This window comes from Corvus kubaryi, unplaced genomic scaffold, assembly GCF_017639235.1.
Source record: "Corvus kubaryi isolate FWS band 111438036 unplaced genomic scaffold, C.kubaryi_AGA036_p1.0 133, whole genome shotgun sequence".
Classification (NCBI taxonomy): Eukaryota; Metazoa; Chordata; class Aves; order Passeriformes; family Corvidae; genus Corvus; species Corvus kubaryi.
The window spans coordinates 10,671,338-10,688,995 of NW_024580667.1; the positions used below are offsets into that span (position 1 = coordinate 10,671,338).

Below are 17,658 nucleotides of genomic sequence, written 5' to 3' on the forward strand. Positions count from 1 at the left end.
TCTCCTCTCAGGGAGGTGTAAGGACAAGGCCAGCCAGACTGGATGCCTGTTCACTCCCTCCTACCTGTGTGGTGCCTCCTCATGTCTGTACAGCACTGAATGGAAACCCTGCCCTCCTCTGGGAGCTGCCTGGGCCTAACACCCCTTTGCTGTGTGTTGCCCTTCATTGGCAGAAGCTCCTGGTGCTGTGACAGCTGGTGGCTCATGGAAATATCTGCCCTGGAGTGCAAGTGATCAGGATACATCCTGCCTTGGCTCTGAAGGATGGGAGATGGGAGCACATCGGCTCTCCCCAGGGATGGTGCCTGCCTGGCTCAAAAGTGGCTGATGCTGGAAGAATGTTGCACCCTCTGGATGCTGCCTCCTGCATGGAACGTGCCATGCTGCTGGTTCACGAGCACAGTGCTATGTTTTGCCACCTTACAGTGTCACTGAGGTCCCCTGTGGCTGCATGGCCCAGGGATGTTCCAGATTGCAGTCACAACATGAGTTAGCTGGGTGTATGTGTACCTGGGGATTTGGCATTTTTGGATGGTAATTGTTCCTGGCTTAGTTCAATAAATTAGAAAAGGCAATCTTATGGCACTGTATATGCTGAAGCAATAAGTACAACCATTTTTCCAGTACTATGAATAACTAAATTACTATTGCCACATATTTATTTACTGTTCTTTATGCTCTCTGAACAGCTAAAGTTTTCCAGAAGAAAAGGTTTTAACAGAGAAGGTAATCTAAGCACTGAGAGAAATAATTATATTCTTCTGCATTACTGCTAAGCTAAGCAGGTTTTAATTGTGTTTGATTCTTTTAAATTTGCAATGTATTGAGAGTATTGATTCCCACTTTTTGTAGGTATGTATTTGTATGTGGGTATTTTTATATCACCCGGTAGAAGTTTAGTTTCTAAACAAGCTAAAATTAACCTGTGAATTCATGGAGGTTTAATACATTGACAATTTAATTCAGTTAATATGCACTCAGAGTCCCTTGTGCTTTGATCCCTGCTGGCATCCTCTGTTTCTAATAGTAGGGCAGTTGACTGAGCTATTGATGAATGATGGGCACAGTGGGATGTCTGAGGATTTATATATCAAATCCCTACTCTAGTTTCTGGCTCAGTTCTTAACGGGGTTGTTACACATCTCAGAAACAGAATACAATTTTGAACCAATGGAGGCCTGTTAATGCTTGATCCTCAGAAAAAAAGTTGTGGAAACACAACTACCAGAATGGAAATCAAAGGAGTAAAGTACCAAAGAGCTTTCTAGTGCATATTTTAGAGAAAAATACGAGTATCCAGGGAAGTGAAGGAGGAAAGCTGAGAGAAATGTAATGTGTTCATGTAATGCCTATTTACAAATATCTAATGTTCACACAATGTTACCATGGAACTATAACTGAAGAACACTACCCTTTGTAATATTGCTTTGGACAATGCTTTAAGGTACTGGGGAAAACATAAATTATTATTGGATGGAAGGGCTAGGGACCAGTGTTCTGACCTTTCTTCTGAAAGCAGAGGTATCCCTGGGAGCAACCACCACTCCACGCCCAGGTATCTCAGAATCATATAGTCATAGGGCTTTTGAGAGGGCTTCAGAACCCAGCTGGAGGAAGCCATCTGGGCTTTTTCAGAGCTTCTTTCACCTCAGAGAAGACCTGCAGTTATGTGAGGCAAAGAATAAACTAATGTCTTTTGAATTCCAGCACTGTATTTGGATAACGAGGATCCTGACTACTTGTTTCAGGGAGCCTGTGTCTCTGGAAATGCTACAGTGACTACTAAAAGGTGGTGGTGACTGAGAGGCTTTGACAAAAATGGCTTTCTTCAAGTTCCAAGGAACTAGTACTGAATTCCCAAAGATGTCAGGTCCCCTCATATTTTTCCCCTGAGAAAGGCAAATCATATGCTTGACCCTTCCCCTCCTTGTAAAAAGTACACAAAAAAAAAAAAATTGGATTGACAGTGTGCTATTCCTTCCTTCCTGTGCTGATAGGATAATAAAAAACCCTCAGAAGCATTCTGATAACATTCAGTAAAGCTAATTTAATAGTAATTGAATTCTTGAAAGTTCTCATTAGGATGCTAAAAGCAAGCATCTGTGTAATATGAGCATGGTCAGCATCACAGTGGAGCATGGGGAACTGATGCTGAAGCTGCCTGTTCTTCATACAAGCAAGACTACTTATTTTGCTTCTTAGTGACTTAATGCAAATATATTTGGAAGGGTTGCACTGGGGAAAGAAGAGGGAGAGACAAAAAATGTTCACATTGTTTTCTTTGCCAGAAACCTAATGGTGTATGTGCAGCTGTATATATTCTCAGCATATACTAGGCCTGATCAAAAGGTATTGTACTCCCTCTAGCTTAAATTCAGCTGCTTTATGTTGTGCTGCTGGTATTGTTCCAGTTCATCATATGCTTAGATGACTCATAGTGAATGCATTGTGGTATTTGCCATAATATGTCTTCCTCTTTTTAAATTAGTCTGCAGTGTATGATGTGAAATACAATTCACAATTAGCATTTCAGCACTATTAAATCCAGCTTGAAGTGTTTTGATGGAAACAACAATCTGTTTTATTCTTCAAATTTCCCTAAACAAAGCAAGTGTATCAATTGCTGATAGTGTACATTATACAGAATTAACTGGTGTCTTTCAAATACAATAATATTTAAGGATTGCTTTTTCATAAGCCACTAGGAGTCAAAGAACCCAGTCTCACCTCTTCCAACAGTATTTAGTTATAACAGGTTTGATATGCTTTTGGGTTATCCCCATCACTTCTGTTGGAGATGGTTGCTCATAACCTACAACAATCTGACAACAGAAAACTAAGCAGGCTGGCTGACGTGGTGCAGAATTGTTTTGGTAAGTGAGATACTCTGAGTTGTTGGCATCTCCATGTCGATTGTGAACCCCTTCCATGTTTGACACTTAAAGGTATGATCTCTGACAAGGCCTTAAAGAAGCCCCAGCTGCAAGAGCTGAAGAGAAGCTAATAGTACATTTTCACATTCTAGATGGATGCAAACCATGTTGAAGAAAAAGGAGACATGGCTCTGAAAAATTGCTACAAGTAGAAGAAATTGAGGAGATGCAAGGGATAGAAAAATAAAAGAAAAATGAAGTAAAGAGGGGGTTCAGGTGAAACAATTAGAAGGAGGAAAGGAGCAGTGATCTAATTGACCATCCCTCAAAAGCAACATGAAAGTCAGATGGGGAGACACTGGGGGGTCATCGAATGAAGAGCAGAGGTCAGCAGGACATTGCTCCCCCTCCTCAGCACCACCATGTGCAGTGTGATAATGCGGTGATGTGTGGGAGCAGTAGTGCTGCCAGGGCTGTCTGATGATCACGCATCCTGTATAGGAAGTCTCTCTCCCGTCTAACATTGCCTGTGCATACACAGTAGGTGCAATGCCTTGTGGAAGTTTTGGACCAGCCAAGCCTATGTTTATCTTCTTGTAGAATTTGCAAAGTATTAAATCCTAGTATGTCTTTTTGTCATCTGCAGAGCAAAAATACGAAGTGCAACAGGCAGACTGCAGGCTATTCAGTTGAACCGTGTCTGCCATCTGGATGGGGGAGTCTTGCTTCCAGCCAAGATCCCTTTACCTGTGACATTTCTGATGGTTTCAATCAAACAGTGCTTAAGACCATGCCGATCAAGTGTTCACAACTTCCAGAAAAATTTATTCTACTGGTTTAACCAATATAAAAAACTTCTCAAAGCCCTTCGCTACAATCTAAATTTTTCATATTTCTTCTGATTCACAAAGAACATACTTTCTTTTGTGCCTTGCAAGCATTCTTTCCAAGATAAAACAATTCCAAATTTCAATTTTTTTTTTCAGAGATCAAATCTCTTTCACCTTATTCAGCATTCTCCTTTGTGTTCTCTTTTGATTGTCTACATTCTTCTTGAAAGGATACTCAACACCTGACACATCAGATCTGCTGAGACTCCAGGGCTGGTGATGAAAGTAGGAAAGAGGATTATTTTGTACCACTTAGAGATTAAACTCCTGTTTGTATAAGGAGTATAAGCTCCTAGCATAAGGGGCATTAATTTCCACAGCAGTAGATCAGTGCTGAGTCATTTTCTGTTTGCCTCCTCCGGATCTTTTCCAGCATGGCTGCTGCTGTAGTTAGCTGATTCTCATGTTGTATTTGTGTACACTAATCTAGAGCTAGAATTTACACTTAGTGAATTGCATTTTTCCAGACCATTTCTCCAGTTTGTCAAGAGCATCTTGCATTTAATGTCTCCTAGTGTTTTCAGTCCCACACATCCCCTTATCTAGCAAAGCATGACCTCTGTTATGCTTAGGTTATCAAGAAAGTATTAAATGTACAAGGCCCTATTATTACTGACCACTGAGTAACCCTACTAGGAAACTAATTCACTTGCTCTGAGACCTCTCTGAACCCAAGCGGAGAGAGAAGATTTACTTTTCATCCTAACTAAAGCAATAGTGTAATTGCATGTAAGGAAAACTGTAATAAAGGGAAGGAGATAAGAAAAAAAAGAAAATTACTGTCTAAATGGTAAGATGCAGTAATACCTGCTTTCCAGTTTTGGCACCAAAATAGCTTGTGACTATCTTCTGTCTTTTCTTCATTTGCTTTTAATTTTGTCCTTATAATTCTTTTTGACTATAATGTTGTATGTTTCCTATCAAACAGTTCAGTCAGAAATAACCAACAGATTTATGGATTCCAAAACCAGCAAAATTTCTTTCCTAGCTCCAACTTTGAACTAATAATTGACAAGCCCTGAACGGAATCCTCAAGTCTTCAAATCGTAGAATCATAGATTTGTTCCAACCCCATGCTGTGGGCACCTTCCACTAGACCAGGTTTCTCAGAGCTCCATCCAACCTGGTCTTGAACACTTCCAGGGATGGGGCATCCACAGCTTCTCTGGGCAACTTGTGCCAGTGTCTCAGCACCCTGACAGTGAAGGATTTTTTCCTGATGTCTAATTTTGACCTGCTCTCTTTCAGTTTGAAACCATTGCCCCTTGTCCTATCCCTACCTGTTCCTGTGAAAAGTCCCTCTCTGGCTCTCTCGTAGCCCCTTTAGGTACTGTGAGGCTGCTGGAAGGTCTCACTGAAGCCTTCTCTCCTCTAGGCTGAACAACCCCAGCTCCCTCAGCCTGTCTTCTGATCTTCTTCTTGGCCCTCCTCTGGACTCACTCCAGCAGGTCCATGTCCTTCAGATGTTGGGGACCCCAGGGCCAGATGCAGCACTCTGGGTGGGTCTCACCAGAGTGGAGCAGAGGGGCAGAGTCCCCTCCCTGGCCCTGCTGCCCATGGTGCTTTGGATGTATCCCAGGACACTGTTGGCCTTCTGGGCTGCAACTGCCCATGGCCAGCTCACATCCAGCTTCTCACCCACTGACACCCTCAAGTCCTTCTCCCCAGGTCTGTTCTCACTCTGTTCTCTGCCCAGCCTGTGTTTGTGCTTGAGGCTGTCCTGACCCAGGTGCAGGCTCTTGCACTTGGCCTTGCTGAGCTTTGTGAGGTTCACATGGGCCCATCTTTAAAGCCTGTCAAGGTCCCTCTGGATGGCATCTTTTCCCTGCAGCATCTTAATCACGCCACACAGCTTAGGATTGTTGGCAGACTTGATGAGGTCACATTCAACCCCGCTGTCCATGTTACTGACAAAGATGTTAGTGCTGATCCCAGTGCTGTCCCCTGAAGAACACCACTTGTCACTGGTCTCCACTTGGACATCAAGCCATTGACACAACTCTTTGAGAGTTATCATTCAACAAATTTCTTGTCCACCGAATGGTCCATTATTATGAGAGTTTTTGTAGATTGGGAACTTGAGTTTCTGGAAAGGATTCTTTGGTGTCCTGCAACCAGGTAAATTCAGTAACAGAGTTCATTTTATCCATTTATGAGATTGACGTGGAGTCTGAATTCAGTAGAAAGACAACACCAGAAATGAATTACTACAATTAGTGTAACAATTAAAACTCTATGATAACTCACACATAAAGTATCATAAGCAGATACCATAGCCTTGAAGCACAGAAAATATCAAGTGGCTCAGAAAACAGATAATAAATTAAAATAAATGTCATTGAAGAACTGGGTATAGTAAATAGTATCTTGAGAAAGAATGAATTTTCTCTATTTGCACTGTATGACACAGATCATAATGTGCTGCAGTTCAGAGCATCTTTGAGGTATATAGGCTCCATATTCTTCCCCTACTTGATTTTGTTTTATATTCAACCCTCTTAGAGGATTCTTGGAGTGTGCTTAATGTATTATGGATGTTTTCCACATAATGAATAAAGCCTGTGTTTAGTGTCCTGTGGACTAAGAACCTCCAAGGATCTGGCCAAGGAAAGGATTTGCCCTTCCTGTTTGATAATTGTACAATCTGATACAATGAGAGGAATACACAAACTCACTTTAAGAAAAATGTTTATTATTAGTAATAAATACCAAGTTACTAGTAGCATAAATAGAATGAGGCAGTACTCTACCTCTCAGAAATAGAAATATATCAACAAATCGAAAAGCAAACAACCAGCAAACTTGTATACTGTTTCAGTCACCTTGTTACTCCACCCTTACTGTTCTTCTGGTGATGTCCTGTGAAGTTTTTCTTCCTTGTCATTGTCCTGCAGGGTCAAATAGTCTTTAGCGTAGGATCTCTTTAATGTATTCTAAGGCTTCAAAAATCAGCTGCTTTAGTGCATGCTAATGATTTGGCTTCCATCTATTAGTGTGGAGAGAGAGTGGCACCTCTGCAGAGCAATTTTAGGGCACTTAAGATGAATGAATTGCTGCCTGGAGTTGTGTGTGGCTTTCCCATCTCATTTTCCAGGTTAAGGGAGACTGAGTGCATGCCTCTGATCTCCACCTCATCCTACAAGCTGTTCACCTTTCTCTGTTTAGTAGCACTCAGCATCCATGTCAGCTGATTCTGAGATCCTTTTTGGCTTTAAAGCCTGCTAAATGACTGCACTGGCCTCATGCTGAAGGGTGGGGGTGAAAAAAAAAGAAATTCTACTCCAGAGTAGTAAACAATATATATAAAGTAAGAGTAAAAAGACCAAAGAATAAAATGTATACCCTCAGCTCTGAGGCAGCATTTCATTTGAGGCAATAATTTTCCAGAATTATCTGAGCTGATACTTACACTGTCATTTGCAAAATGGCTTTGCTATTACAGTAATTTCAGTGGAGAGAGGCATTAGTCTGTCTCATCTTCATACTCTGTATGTGTGAGCATTACAGAGCACATAGGTGAGTAGGGGAGCTATTAAATATTCTTTCTGATATAAATCAAATAAAAATTAAAACCTGAGGTAAGAGTGTTTCTTTGCCTGAGCACCCCAGGTCTCTGGGGCTGAGTGCCTTCAGTTGTATTTTCTTGTGCTGGAACTTGGCTTGGGAAAACTTGTCTTTCACCTTAGCATTTTTTGCCTCCTAAAGGAAAGGAGGCATTCTACTACCCAGTAGGCATGAAGCATGTTTTCTGTTGATCCTCTAAGGCAGTGTGGTTGTCAGGATTTGTCCCACAGCTGCTAAAGAAAATTTGCTTGTAGCAAATCCTTTGGAGTGACCCCCTTTGCCACCTCTGCTCCTGCAGAACCCCCAGTCCATTCTCTTTGGCTTCCTCACCTGTGATCTCCTTTATCAGGATACTAGGCAACATACTGTTTTTCAGCTCTGACTTCTCCAAGCAGTGTTTTATGACAGTCTGAAGTACAACCATTTCCTTCATTTTACTGGATTGTAATTTTTAATATTGGGTGGCTAAGTGCACATAATTCAGCACATAATAATCTGATTTTGAGATTAATGAGCTTCATGGCTCATCTTGTTTGGACTTCTTCGTAGTGTTTAGACTAATTTTGCATGTATGAATAAAGGCTAAGTGCATGGTTTTAATGTTTTGAGCCATTGCTTGTTTTAATCTCTTGCTGGAAGTGATTTTTTCCCCATTTTTTTTCTGGTTGATACAGAACTGAGCATAATTAGGGACTCTGCAGAATTTTAGTTCCCCAGATTGATTTCTGAATAAAGATTTTTATGCAAGATATAAAATACCTTGACTGTTTTTTTCCTATTTTGCCTGGTTTGTAGTGATTACACTTAAAGTCTTGGTGCATACTCTGACTTTTTCCTTCCCATAATGTATTGCTGCAGTAGCCTCTAAGAGCATCATTTTTGTTCACATTGTAGTGTATTTGTGTGAGTGTTTCTTCATTGCTTCCACTTCTTGATGACTTCTTAAGTGCATTCGTTGCCTTCCTCTTTCTGTGTCTGCTGCCCTTGACATTTAATGCTCTTCATTCTCTAATGTTATCTGCTTACTGGTGTCCAGTGTATACAGTGTACAGGACACACAATTTGCACTGAATTTCTGGCTTGTCTCTAGTATCTACACTTTTAACAGTCTGTCAGCTCCAACAAGTTGGTTTTCACCTAAGTGGATTTTGGTTTGATTTGGCTCTGGTGAAATTCTCGACCATTTAAAAGTTGTACTATGGACTGATAACATGGGCACATTATTTTCTCAGTTGTAGAAGTAAAAACTGAGAGGCTTCCAAAATAAAAGTTTCTCATTGGAAAAAGCATTTTTATTTATAAATAACAAAATTTTGTGTGAAACTTCACTTTCAATAAAATCTAACTAAGGAGAAATGATAAAAATGTCATTTTCAGTCTTATCCATAATGAAATACTGTTGTTTCTCATTTCAAAATACTTCTTATTTTTACAACCTATAGTTAGAATATAATATTAAATCAAAATCAGAACAAAAATACTAATTTTTGAAGTGGAACGTATTAGTTTATCCAATTATTTTCCTTACAAATAAAATTCAGCTTTTCCTTTTGTTCCCATCATAGTGAAAACAAATCTGGTGTTTTCCAGTAGAACAGAAAGTCTGTGTTCAGATCAGCATGCTCTGAATTTATTTGCTTAGCATTGTAGGTTAATTTTATCTGTCATGCTATGTCAAGTAGATTCAACATAAAAATGGTCACTGTTCTTTGATACATACATCAGCATCTGGAAAGAAGGAGAAATTCTGCCCAAAGCTGTAGTCTTTGTTGTAAAGTATTTAAACCTTGATAGCGTGCCCCAGCCAAACCATTTTTAGTTATTTTTACCAGAGCCCTCAGAGTGGGACCAGGCTGGAATTACCCTCACTGGCTTCACCTGGCCTTTCCACCTTCAGCTGCAGCACATCAGCCCCAAGAGGGTTTTTAAGCTCCAGTCTGAAGGTTTGAGGGGAGAGGTGGGATAGGTTTATATTTGTTCCATGTTCTTTGCTGTCTTGTTGTTTGGATTTCCTGGACTAACTTGGCTGCTGATCGCTGGATGGGTTTTGTTGCCGTTATCATCTCTATGCTGCTTGCCTGGATCAGGAGCCCCACCTGTTAGAGCCCTCAGGAATTCATCTAGGACTGAAAGGTAAACTGGGCTAAATTGGGAAAGAAGCTGAAAAATTAAATACCAAGACAGCAAGGAATAGATAAAAAAGGACTGTGCTGCACTGGATTAAAACCAATCATATTCTCAGAAAAGTGTGTGTGGAGCTCATGGACAAAATCGAGAAACCAATCAAGCAATGGGAGATCTCATGCACAGCAGTTGCAAGATGTGTATGTATTATATTATGTAAAAGTTGTAAAATGCATAAGTAGAGTAGTATGTAAAAGTAGGTAGAATGTATAAGTAGGTAAAATGTGTAAGTAGGTAAAATGCATAAGTACTGTATTATGTAGAAGTTGTAAAAAGTGTAAGTAAGAAAATGTATAAGTAGAGTGATAGGTATATGTATAAGTAGTATAAGATAAGCGAGTGAAATGTATAAGTGGGTAGAATGTATAAGTAAGCAGAGTGTATGAGTAAGATATTATGTCAAAGTTGTGAGATGTGTGAACACAGGGGTATTTTAAACAATAAGACTCTTCTGTGAAACCATATTGATTCGTTGATCAGAAGGCATGAGTTCCTGCAAGTCTTTTCTGGGTTAGTATCTCCTGACTTTGTGGTTAATCATGTGTCTCAAGTGTATTGGAAGTTACTTTCATGATTTTTTTCTGTTTATTATGTTCAATCTTTGGCTTCTTTTATTTATATTTTCATAGTTTACACAGATGCATGAAAGACTTTATTCAACTTTCTGTTATTTTTCTGTAATGGAAAGCAGTTTATAAGTGGTTGCACCAAATTTCCATTTGGATTATTAGTGATCTCATTGGTGAAAAATAAATTGATGATGGAAGGAGATATGTGATGAGAATCAGAGAAAATAATGTGCAGCTTGACAAAAACCACTGATTTTTGGAGATACTGCAATTTTTAACTGTATTTGGAAAGTCTGAAAATGGAATAAAAAGGGGATCCATTTAGTGCAGTTAGATGACTGTGACTTCCATTCATAGTAATTAAAGGCCTGGCCCACTGAAACCACTTTTCAAAGTGCAGGGGGGGGTCATTCAGCCATGACATTAGGGGATATAATATGACACATCAAAAAGAAACTGGTGTTCCTAGTGATGTGTTGCCTTATGTCCGTCTTCATAGTTTTCTGCCTTTCAGTTTTACATACCCACTTGAAATTTACATCTTTATTTTTATGTAAGTCTTGCTTTTACTAAAGGATTCATAACTTCCAGTGGAAAGCAGGAATCTAGTTCTGGACAAAATAAAGCTTGTAATACTAGGAAGTCAGACATCGGTCAATGCAATGAATGCAGATGACCATGAATCTAATAAAGGAAAAATGATAAGCCCTTCACTGGAAAGATGTAAACCTACCTTTGAGAAAGGATTAAGAAAACTGCCCTTGAAAGAACAGTCCTGTGTGGTAAGCTCTGAACCAGAAGACATGTAATAGCTTTTGTTTTCAAGAAGTTTGTTGTGTGGGGACTTTCCATAGATAGGCAAATTGGAAGTCCTCACTCCATGATTCTAAGGCATAGAAAAGATTTTGCTAAAGTTCATTCTCACAAGGCACCGTCTATTACGATGAGGTCGCTTAATTTTTCCAGGCTATTTCCCACTGCTTTTTGCATGAATGTTCTTAGACTGATGCCTGGAAAATGAATGTGTCAACTGAAACAAGAATATTCATCTTCAGCTTTTGCTTTCTCTCTTTGTTATATCCTGAGATGCTGCCCTTTGTGAAGAGATCTAGGGACACATTCCTTTCCCTCCAAGTTTTTCTCATTAATAATTTCAGTTATGAAAACTAGTAATTCCAAGAGTGCGTGGTTTTTAAAAACAGAGTGGCACTGGGAGGAGTGCAAGCCATTGGTAATGAAGTATCCAGAGAACTTTGGCCACACTGCAACTGCATGGCTGTGGAAATTGTTGACTGACAGGAAAATAATGCTTGTTAAAGGATAGTCTGGTCTTCAAAGAGAATGATGTTTACCTAGATAAACACAATTTTCAGAAGCAAGAGCAATCAAAAGCTTTTATTTTTGAACATCTATTATGGAGATACTCTTTATGGTTATTATTCCACTGTAGATTTCTTAAACAGTTGGTGTCTTTATATTTCTGTCATCCTTTTTTATTTTCATGCCTAAATATTTAATAAAGGTGCTGCGTCATAGATTTCAAAAAATTTGCAATTGTTCTGACATGAATCATATATTATGGGATAAAATTGCTATGAACTGATTGGAAAAATGAGGAACAGTCTTTTGAAAACAGCACTGCCTCTTTGTAACCTGCACGATTAAAACCAATTCCCAGAAAGAAATTTCATTTCTTTGTGCTGAGGTTCCTTTTGCAGTGAAGGAATCCATCCGATTCTGTGCAAAGATCTAGCCACTACAGTACTTGTTGTCTCAGTGGTGCCACTTGCATATTTTACCATTCAGGAGCAGAGGATGGCCTTTTTCTTCTGAAGAAGTAGTATGTATTTTCTCTCCTGTTTAATATTATCCTTAGCCTAATATCATCAGACATCTTCTCTGTGAGGTTCTCAAAATCCTTTTGTCATGGCCTCACCGGTCACGTTGAAATTTTAGCAACTCATAATTTCTCTGAGTCCACTTGTCCAATGTCAACATAAAATCTCATTTCAGTTCCTACTTCCTGGCTCAGTGTTTGTCTGCATTTGTAGCCAAATTTGTCCAAGATCAGAGTGTGGAAAAGTTACATACCTGAAAGAGACTGTTTTTTAACATGTTTTTCTCTCATTTTTGGAACTCAGAATGACAAAAGAGTTGTAGAAATTCCTTTAAATAGCATTGGCATCTAACAAGGAAAGAACCAGCGTCCTGTGAAAGGATGAAGGAAATTTATTACATTTACATGGTCAGTCACAATGTTACTCCTCAGGAATTTTGAATGATAAAATTGCAAAAAGAGTGTCTAGTTAGAGACACAGTCCCATAGGGAATATTTGAAAGGCGCATGCAAAGCAAACACTATGTAAAAACTTAAATTACAAGGTTTCTTTTGTCTGTTTTCCTTTTCTTTCTTAAAGAGGTGAGAAAGTTCTTTGAAATCTTATGCTTCATTTTAGACTTCACTAGAGCATTGGCAGAGAGGCAACAACTGGAAGGCCAGCCCTGAGCCTTTGATTAGAGAAAGGTGTGAGTTTGTCTGCTTTAACACCTCTGTGGATTATGAGGAAACTATAGGGCTTGAAGGAAAAAAACACCCTGTTCTTAAACTTGAGCTAGGAATGTGGGTCCCACTCTCTGCTTGCACAATCTGTGCTGATGCATCTCTAGTGATGCAGGACAGCTGGTGCCCATGACTTGTCTGTTTATCCCAGACCCATGGTGAACCTCATACACATAAAACAGAGCACCTGTGATGATTGCAAAACTGGCAAGAGTGGAAAATACTCAGTAATGTGGTATGAGACAAATCACAGACACTGCAAGGCTGACCAATAGGACACTGCAGGTTAGATAGAACTTGTACTGTATAAATGTGTGCCTATTCATATGCTTTCACTCTTCACAAAGTATTGACTTGAGTTTAATCTAAATTATATTTTACTAATTATGTATACATATACACACACATATATATGCACATATATATCTATATATACACCTAAGACTTTCTCAGCTTTCCTGAGAGCTGAGCCTAGTTCTAAGGTGATTTAGCTTGTCTTGTTTACAGGAACTGCACTTTTAGTTGAACTGGGTATAGACTTTTTCTTCTGGAACAGAATTGTTTTCCTTGTAATTCTGCAACATTTTTCCATTCGAAAGTGATCCCTTTCTTGACTGTTTCTCTCTCTCATGTATTGTTATTTATGAGTACTGCAGTGCATGAATATTTTACATTTTCCTGTTTCTGATTGTATTGTTCTTTCCTTATTGTTAACCAGAATTTACTATCAGGAACTGACAGCAGAAACTTTTGGTGCCATTGTTAATATAATATTGAGGGGCTGAAGATCTGCTGATCTCTGTCACAACCTCTTATGAATTCTTTTCCTCTTCTTGGCCAGCTTGCAGTCCAGTGAGCCAAGTTTTCAGTTATTTCATATTTCTGCACTTTAACCTTTGATGAAGTACTTGGCTTAATGCTTTCTGAAGATATAAGTACTTCATTCTATTTTTGCTGAATCCTGGAGCATTGCAAATTCTGCAGAGCAAGTCAGGCTGTTTTTTTAACTTTTTAATAGTTTTTATTTTTATTTATACAGAGTTGCTTTTCTCAACAACAAATAAATTAAAGACTTATGTATGTATCACTAACAAAATTATACTTGAATTAAATGTCAGGATTAATTCTTGGAGACAAAAAAAAAGGCTCAAACTGTACATGTCTTTTGCAGAAAAAGAAGGGCAAGAATACAGCCAAGGCTGTGGGTCCCTGGTGCCAAGCATAAGGCTGGGCTCTTAGCTTCTGTTTAATGGTAGCAGTGGCCACAGGCACAGCCCCCCTGGGAGCTACACGCTGGCTGCAGTACAAGTTCATGGGGTGCTTGCTTCCTGGTGTGGGTGGAGCAGCTTCCAGCAGTTGTGATTCCTAGTTACAGGTTTCCTAAGTACCTGGCAGACAGAGTGAGGACTCAGAGCAGAGCTGGTGGATTTGAAGGGAGGTTTTCTATGGTAGGCTTTCCTTGGGGCTATGGAAGACTACAGACCCCTTTTGGAGGGCAGATCTGGTTCTGCTGCCTCTTCCTGCCCGGTCTGGGGCTGAAACAACCCAAAGTAATAGCAAAGAGTTAAGAAGAATGGGAAGCTGATGGGTTTCAGGGGAAGGTGTGCTTGTCCCTGAACTCTTTTAAAGAGCTCTGGGACATAGAGAGCTCAATGATAGTCACAGCCTTTGAGTTACTGTTCATACACTTAAAATCATGCTACTCTAAAACTGATGTTAACTATAAATGAATGTCTTTAGTCCTAAAGCTACATGAGGCCCATCCTGCCTGTTTTCCCAAATGCCAGGTGTCAGTGCCACAGACTAATGGTCAGGCAGGAGGGAGAGCTGCTGTACTGCAGCTGGGGGGAAGGGTGATGTGACAAGGCTGGGCTATGCTCCCAAGAGTCTAGAGCTGGTAGAACTGTCCATCCCCAGTGCAGGTGCTGCTCTCCAAGCCAGATGATGAACAGTTGCACTGGACTAACGAGTCAGCTCCCATAATTTACATTAATCCCATCTTTCCTGCCATAGCTGCACAACTTGACCCAACAGGACTTGTGGGAACTGAACTGCAGCCCTCAGCAGCGCTTCCTGAGGACACTGCCTCAGTCTGAGCTTGTATGTTTGAAACCAGGTCTTTGCTCTGAAAACCAGAGTGACTTCAGGGTATATGTTCAAGGGTTTTTGGAACAATTTATCATTCTTTCTGCAATCAAACTATTTCCCACCTTCCCTGAAAACATCTTAATTCAACCCTTCTGGTGAAGGGTCATGGACACGGTGGCTATCAAAGCTTATGTCAGGAGCATGTTCACTGTCTCACATCCTGAGACAGAGCTAGAGGGATCCCAGCAGAGGGAGGGCCCTTGGAAGGGATGGGGGGACAGTGACAGAGAACAGAAAACTGAGATTGAATAACATAATAACTGTATTTTAAGGGGGATGGTTTATAGGATTTGAAATTTTGCTGAATCTCAAGTAACAATAGGGATTGTAGAAAGAAATTATAAATCACTATTTTCATTATTTGCTCTTGGTCCCACTGGCTTTTTTTGAAAGTAAATATTCATAGTTAATTTTGGTACTGGCCAAAACAATATCTTACAACAAAGCATTGTTCTTATTATGAATTTTAGAGTATTTATGAAAATGAATCAATTAGTCAGCTGGCAGAATTGAATTTCAAATGCGAAATGAGCCTGTGTGAGGTATAGCCATACACAGAAATTGTGTGCAGTCTGCCATAAATTATGCAGGCATTTAGTGCTGAAATGCTGAAATACATTTCATTGCATTTGGAAGCTTTGAATGTCTTTTCACTTGCATGCTTTGAAAGATGGCTAATAATTCAGAACTATTTCATGGAAAACATGGCTAGAAAGAAATGTATAAATGCCCTAAGAATGAAGCTTTTGTCACTATTTTGCTATTGTGAAATGAGCTGAAAGTTTACCACAAGAAGACTTAGGAAAGTAAGTCCTCACCCCCCATAAGGGCATCTCTAGATGGGCAAACAGATCAACCTAATACTTTCCAAATTCCATGAACTAATGATGGATTTTAGACATCATTATTCGAGACAGGTCTATTTAATTCTGTTCAGTGAAAATATTCCATAGTCAGTAATCCCTTGCAGTACTGAATCACCAGCAGTGATCTTAATTCCCTCATGCGTTTGTCCATTTTCCATCTTCACCCACCTTCAAAATAAACAGACAACTCTCAACAAAATAAAAAAAATCAGCTTCATGAACAAATTTTCATCTCTTCAAGAAAAAAAAGAGCCTTTTTTGTTTTTCTTGGGTTGATACAGAAGGACCTCCTATATCACATAGCTGAAAATTAATGTGCTGATATATGCAGAAGAGGGCTTTTTTGACAGGTTGTGTTTCAGTCAAGAGCAGAGAAGTAGGCAGCAGCATATAGAGTGGAAAGCAGCAGCGCAGGAAACCATAGGGATCTCCTTGAGTGATGTCCCTTGCCATCCCTGCTATCTCAGCATTTAATCTGTCATGGTTCATGAGGCAACATTTTAAAACCAGCAAGGAATCTTGCTACCGTTGTTCCCACTGACAGCTCTCCTGGAACCTCCCAGCTCAACTGTTGGAAACCTTTTTCTAACTTCAGGCCTGAATACATTAAGGAACATAACATAAGGAAATAAAAAATGACTGCTCCTGATCAGCCTAGAGCTCTTTCCAAACAAGCAGTGCATTTCTGCTGCAGAGTCAGGTGGCTCTTCTGCAGGAGCAGTCGAGCAAAGAAACAAAATGCTTCCTTGGTGTGTTCTCCCCACTCTTTTCTGCCCCCAGAGAAAGATACTGGTTTGGGCAGAGATGTCCTGCAGACTGAATACAGCCTATGGGCCATTATTTAGGCAATACAGTCCTGTGTAATTACTGTGGAAGAAAGTGTTCTTCTTAGACTATGCCATGTAGCCCTTCCTTCACAAGAGGCCAGGTGGTGTTTTTCTTGCTGACGCTGAGTTCTATCTTATTTCTGGGGGAGTCACATAAGCAAGTCACATAAGTAAGGGAATCTTAGATGTAAATTTTGCATTCAAAGTTCAGAATTTATCTCATTCAGCATGTTGTAGCCTCTTATCTTTCTAAACAAGGTCCTACTTTTTATGCCACACTGTGAGGCTAATTATTCTCAATTTACTTGCACAGCCCTGCATTTGCCATCTATTATTCCTGAAATATAAAATGGTCTAAATTTTTTTTATATCTGGCTGCACTACCTAATTATTCCTCATTTGTTTTTATTCTCTTCCAATTTAGTATCGTCTGCAAAGTTGGAAATCATGTTTTCATATCATAATTAGACCTCTAAGAACCTAAGAAATCTGCTTGGTGAATAAGCATGCAAAGGGCTTGGTTTTTTCCTTCTTCTATTTTCATTTTAATGGGGATTTAAAGTGAGACAATAAATTAGAAATGCATGAAATTATGAGCTAAAAAATTTAAGTTGTTTGCCTGTGGGCCATAATGTTGCAGCAACCAGAAATGATATGAAGAAGTAGTTATGATAAGAAAGTTGGTTAGGAATGACTGATAAGGTAGAAGATGAACTGACATGGCCCAGCCATGCTGCATTAGAAGATGTGCTTGTTTGGACAGTGTATTGGTGTCAGGAGCCTGAAAGTTCCACTTCTACCCCAGCTACATGTATACAACATGTAAAGAAGTCAATTAGCAGCTGTGACTTTGATGCTGACAGAATTTTCTACCTTAAGAAAGTAGTTTTCTACCTCCAACTTAAAGATCATCTCACCTTTAAAATATGGCTCATAGGATTTCCTGCACCTTAGAGATAACGGGGAAGATATTAGCACACTTACAGTATGACAGAAGAGGACTCCTTTACTTGTGTTGCTTAGCATAATGCAGCAGCAATCAACCAGTTTGACATTTTCTAGAGCCAGAAAGGCAGAGCAACTCAGTAGCCTTTGCTCCAGCCATCTGTATATGTGGATGTTTCTGTCAGAAATAGGATGAGCACCATGTACTATGTCTTTTTTTGTCTCCCTTTTG

General features: G+C 39.6%; 1 long non-coding RNA gene across 1 annotated transcript in view; it reads left to right on the forward strand.

Annotated features, from left to right (window-relative positions):
• Nucleotides 1-17,658, forward strand: part of LOC121668436 — a 203,741-nt gene that overhangs the window by 77,376 nt on the left and 108,707 nt on the right. The window contains exon 5 of the long non-coding RNA XR_006017377.1: nt 2,289-2,349. This is a non-coding gene — a long non-coding RNA (uncharacterized LOC121668436). The remainder of the gene's footprint in view (nt 1-2,288; nt 2,350-17,658) is intronic.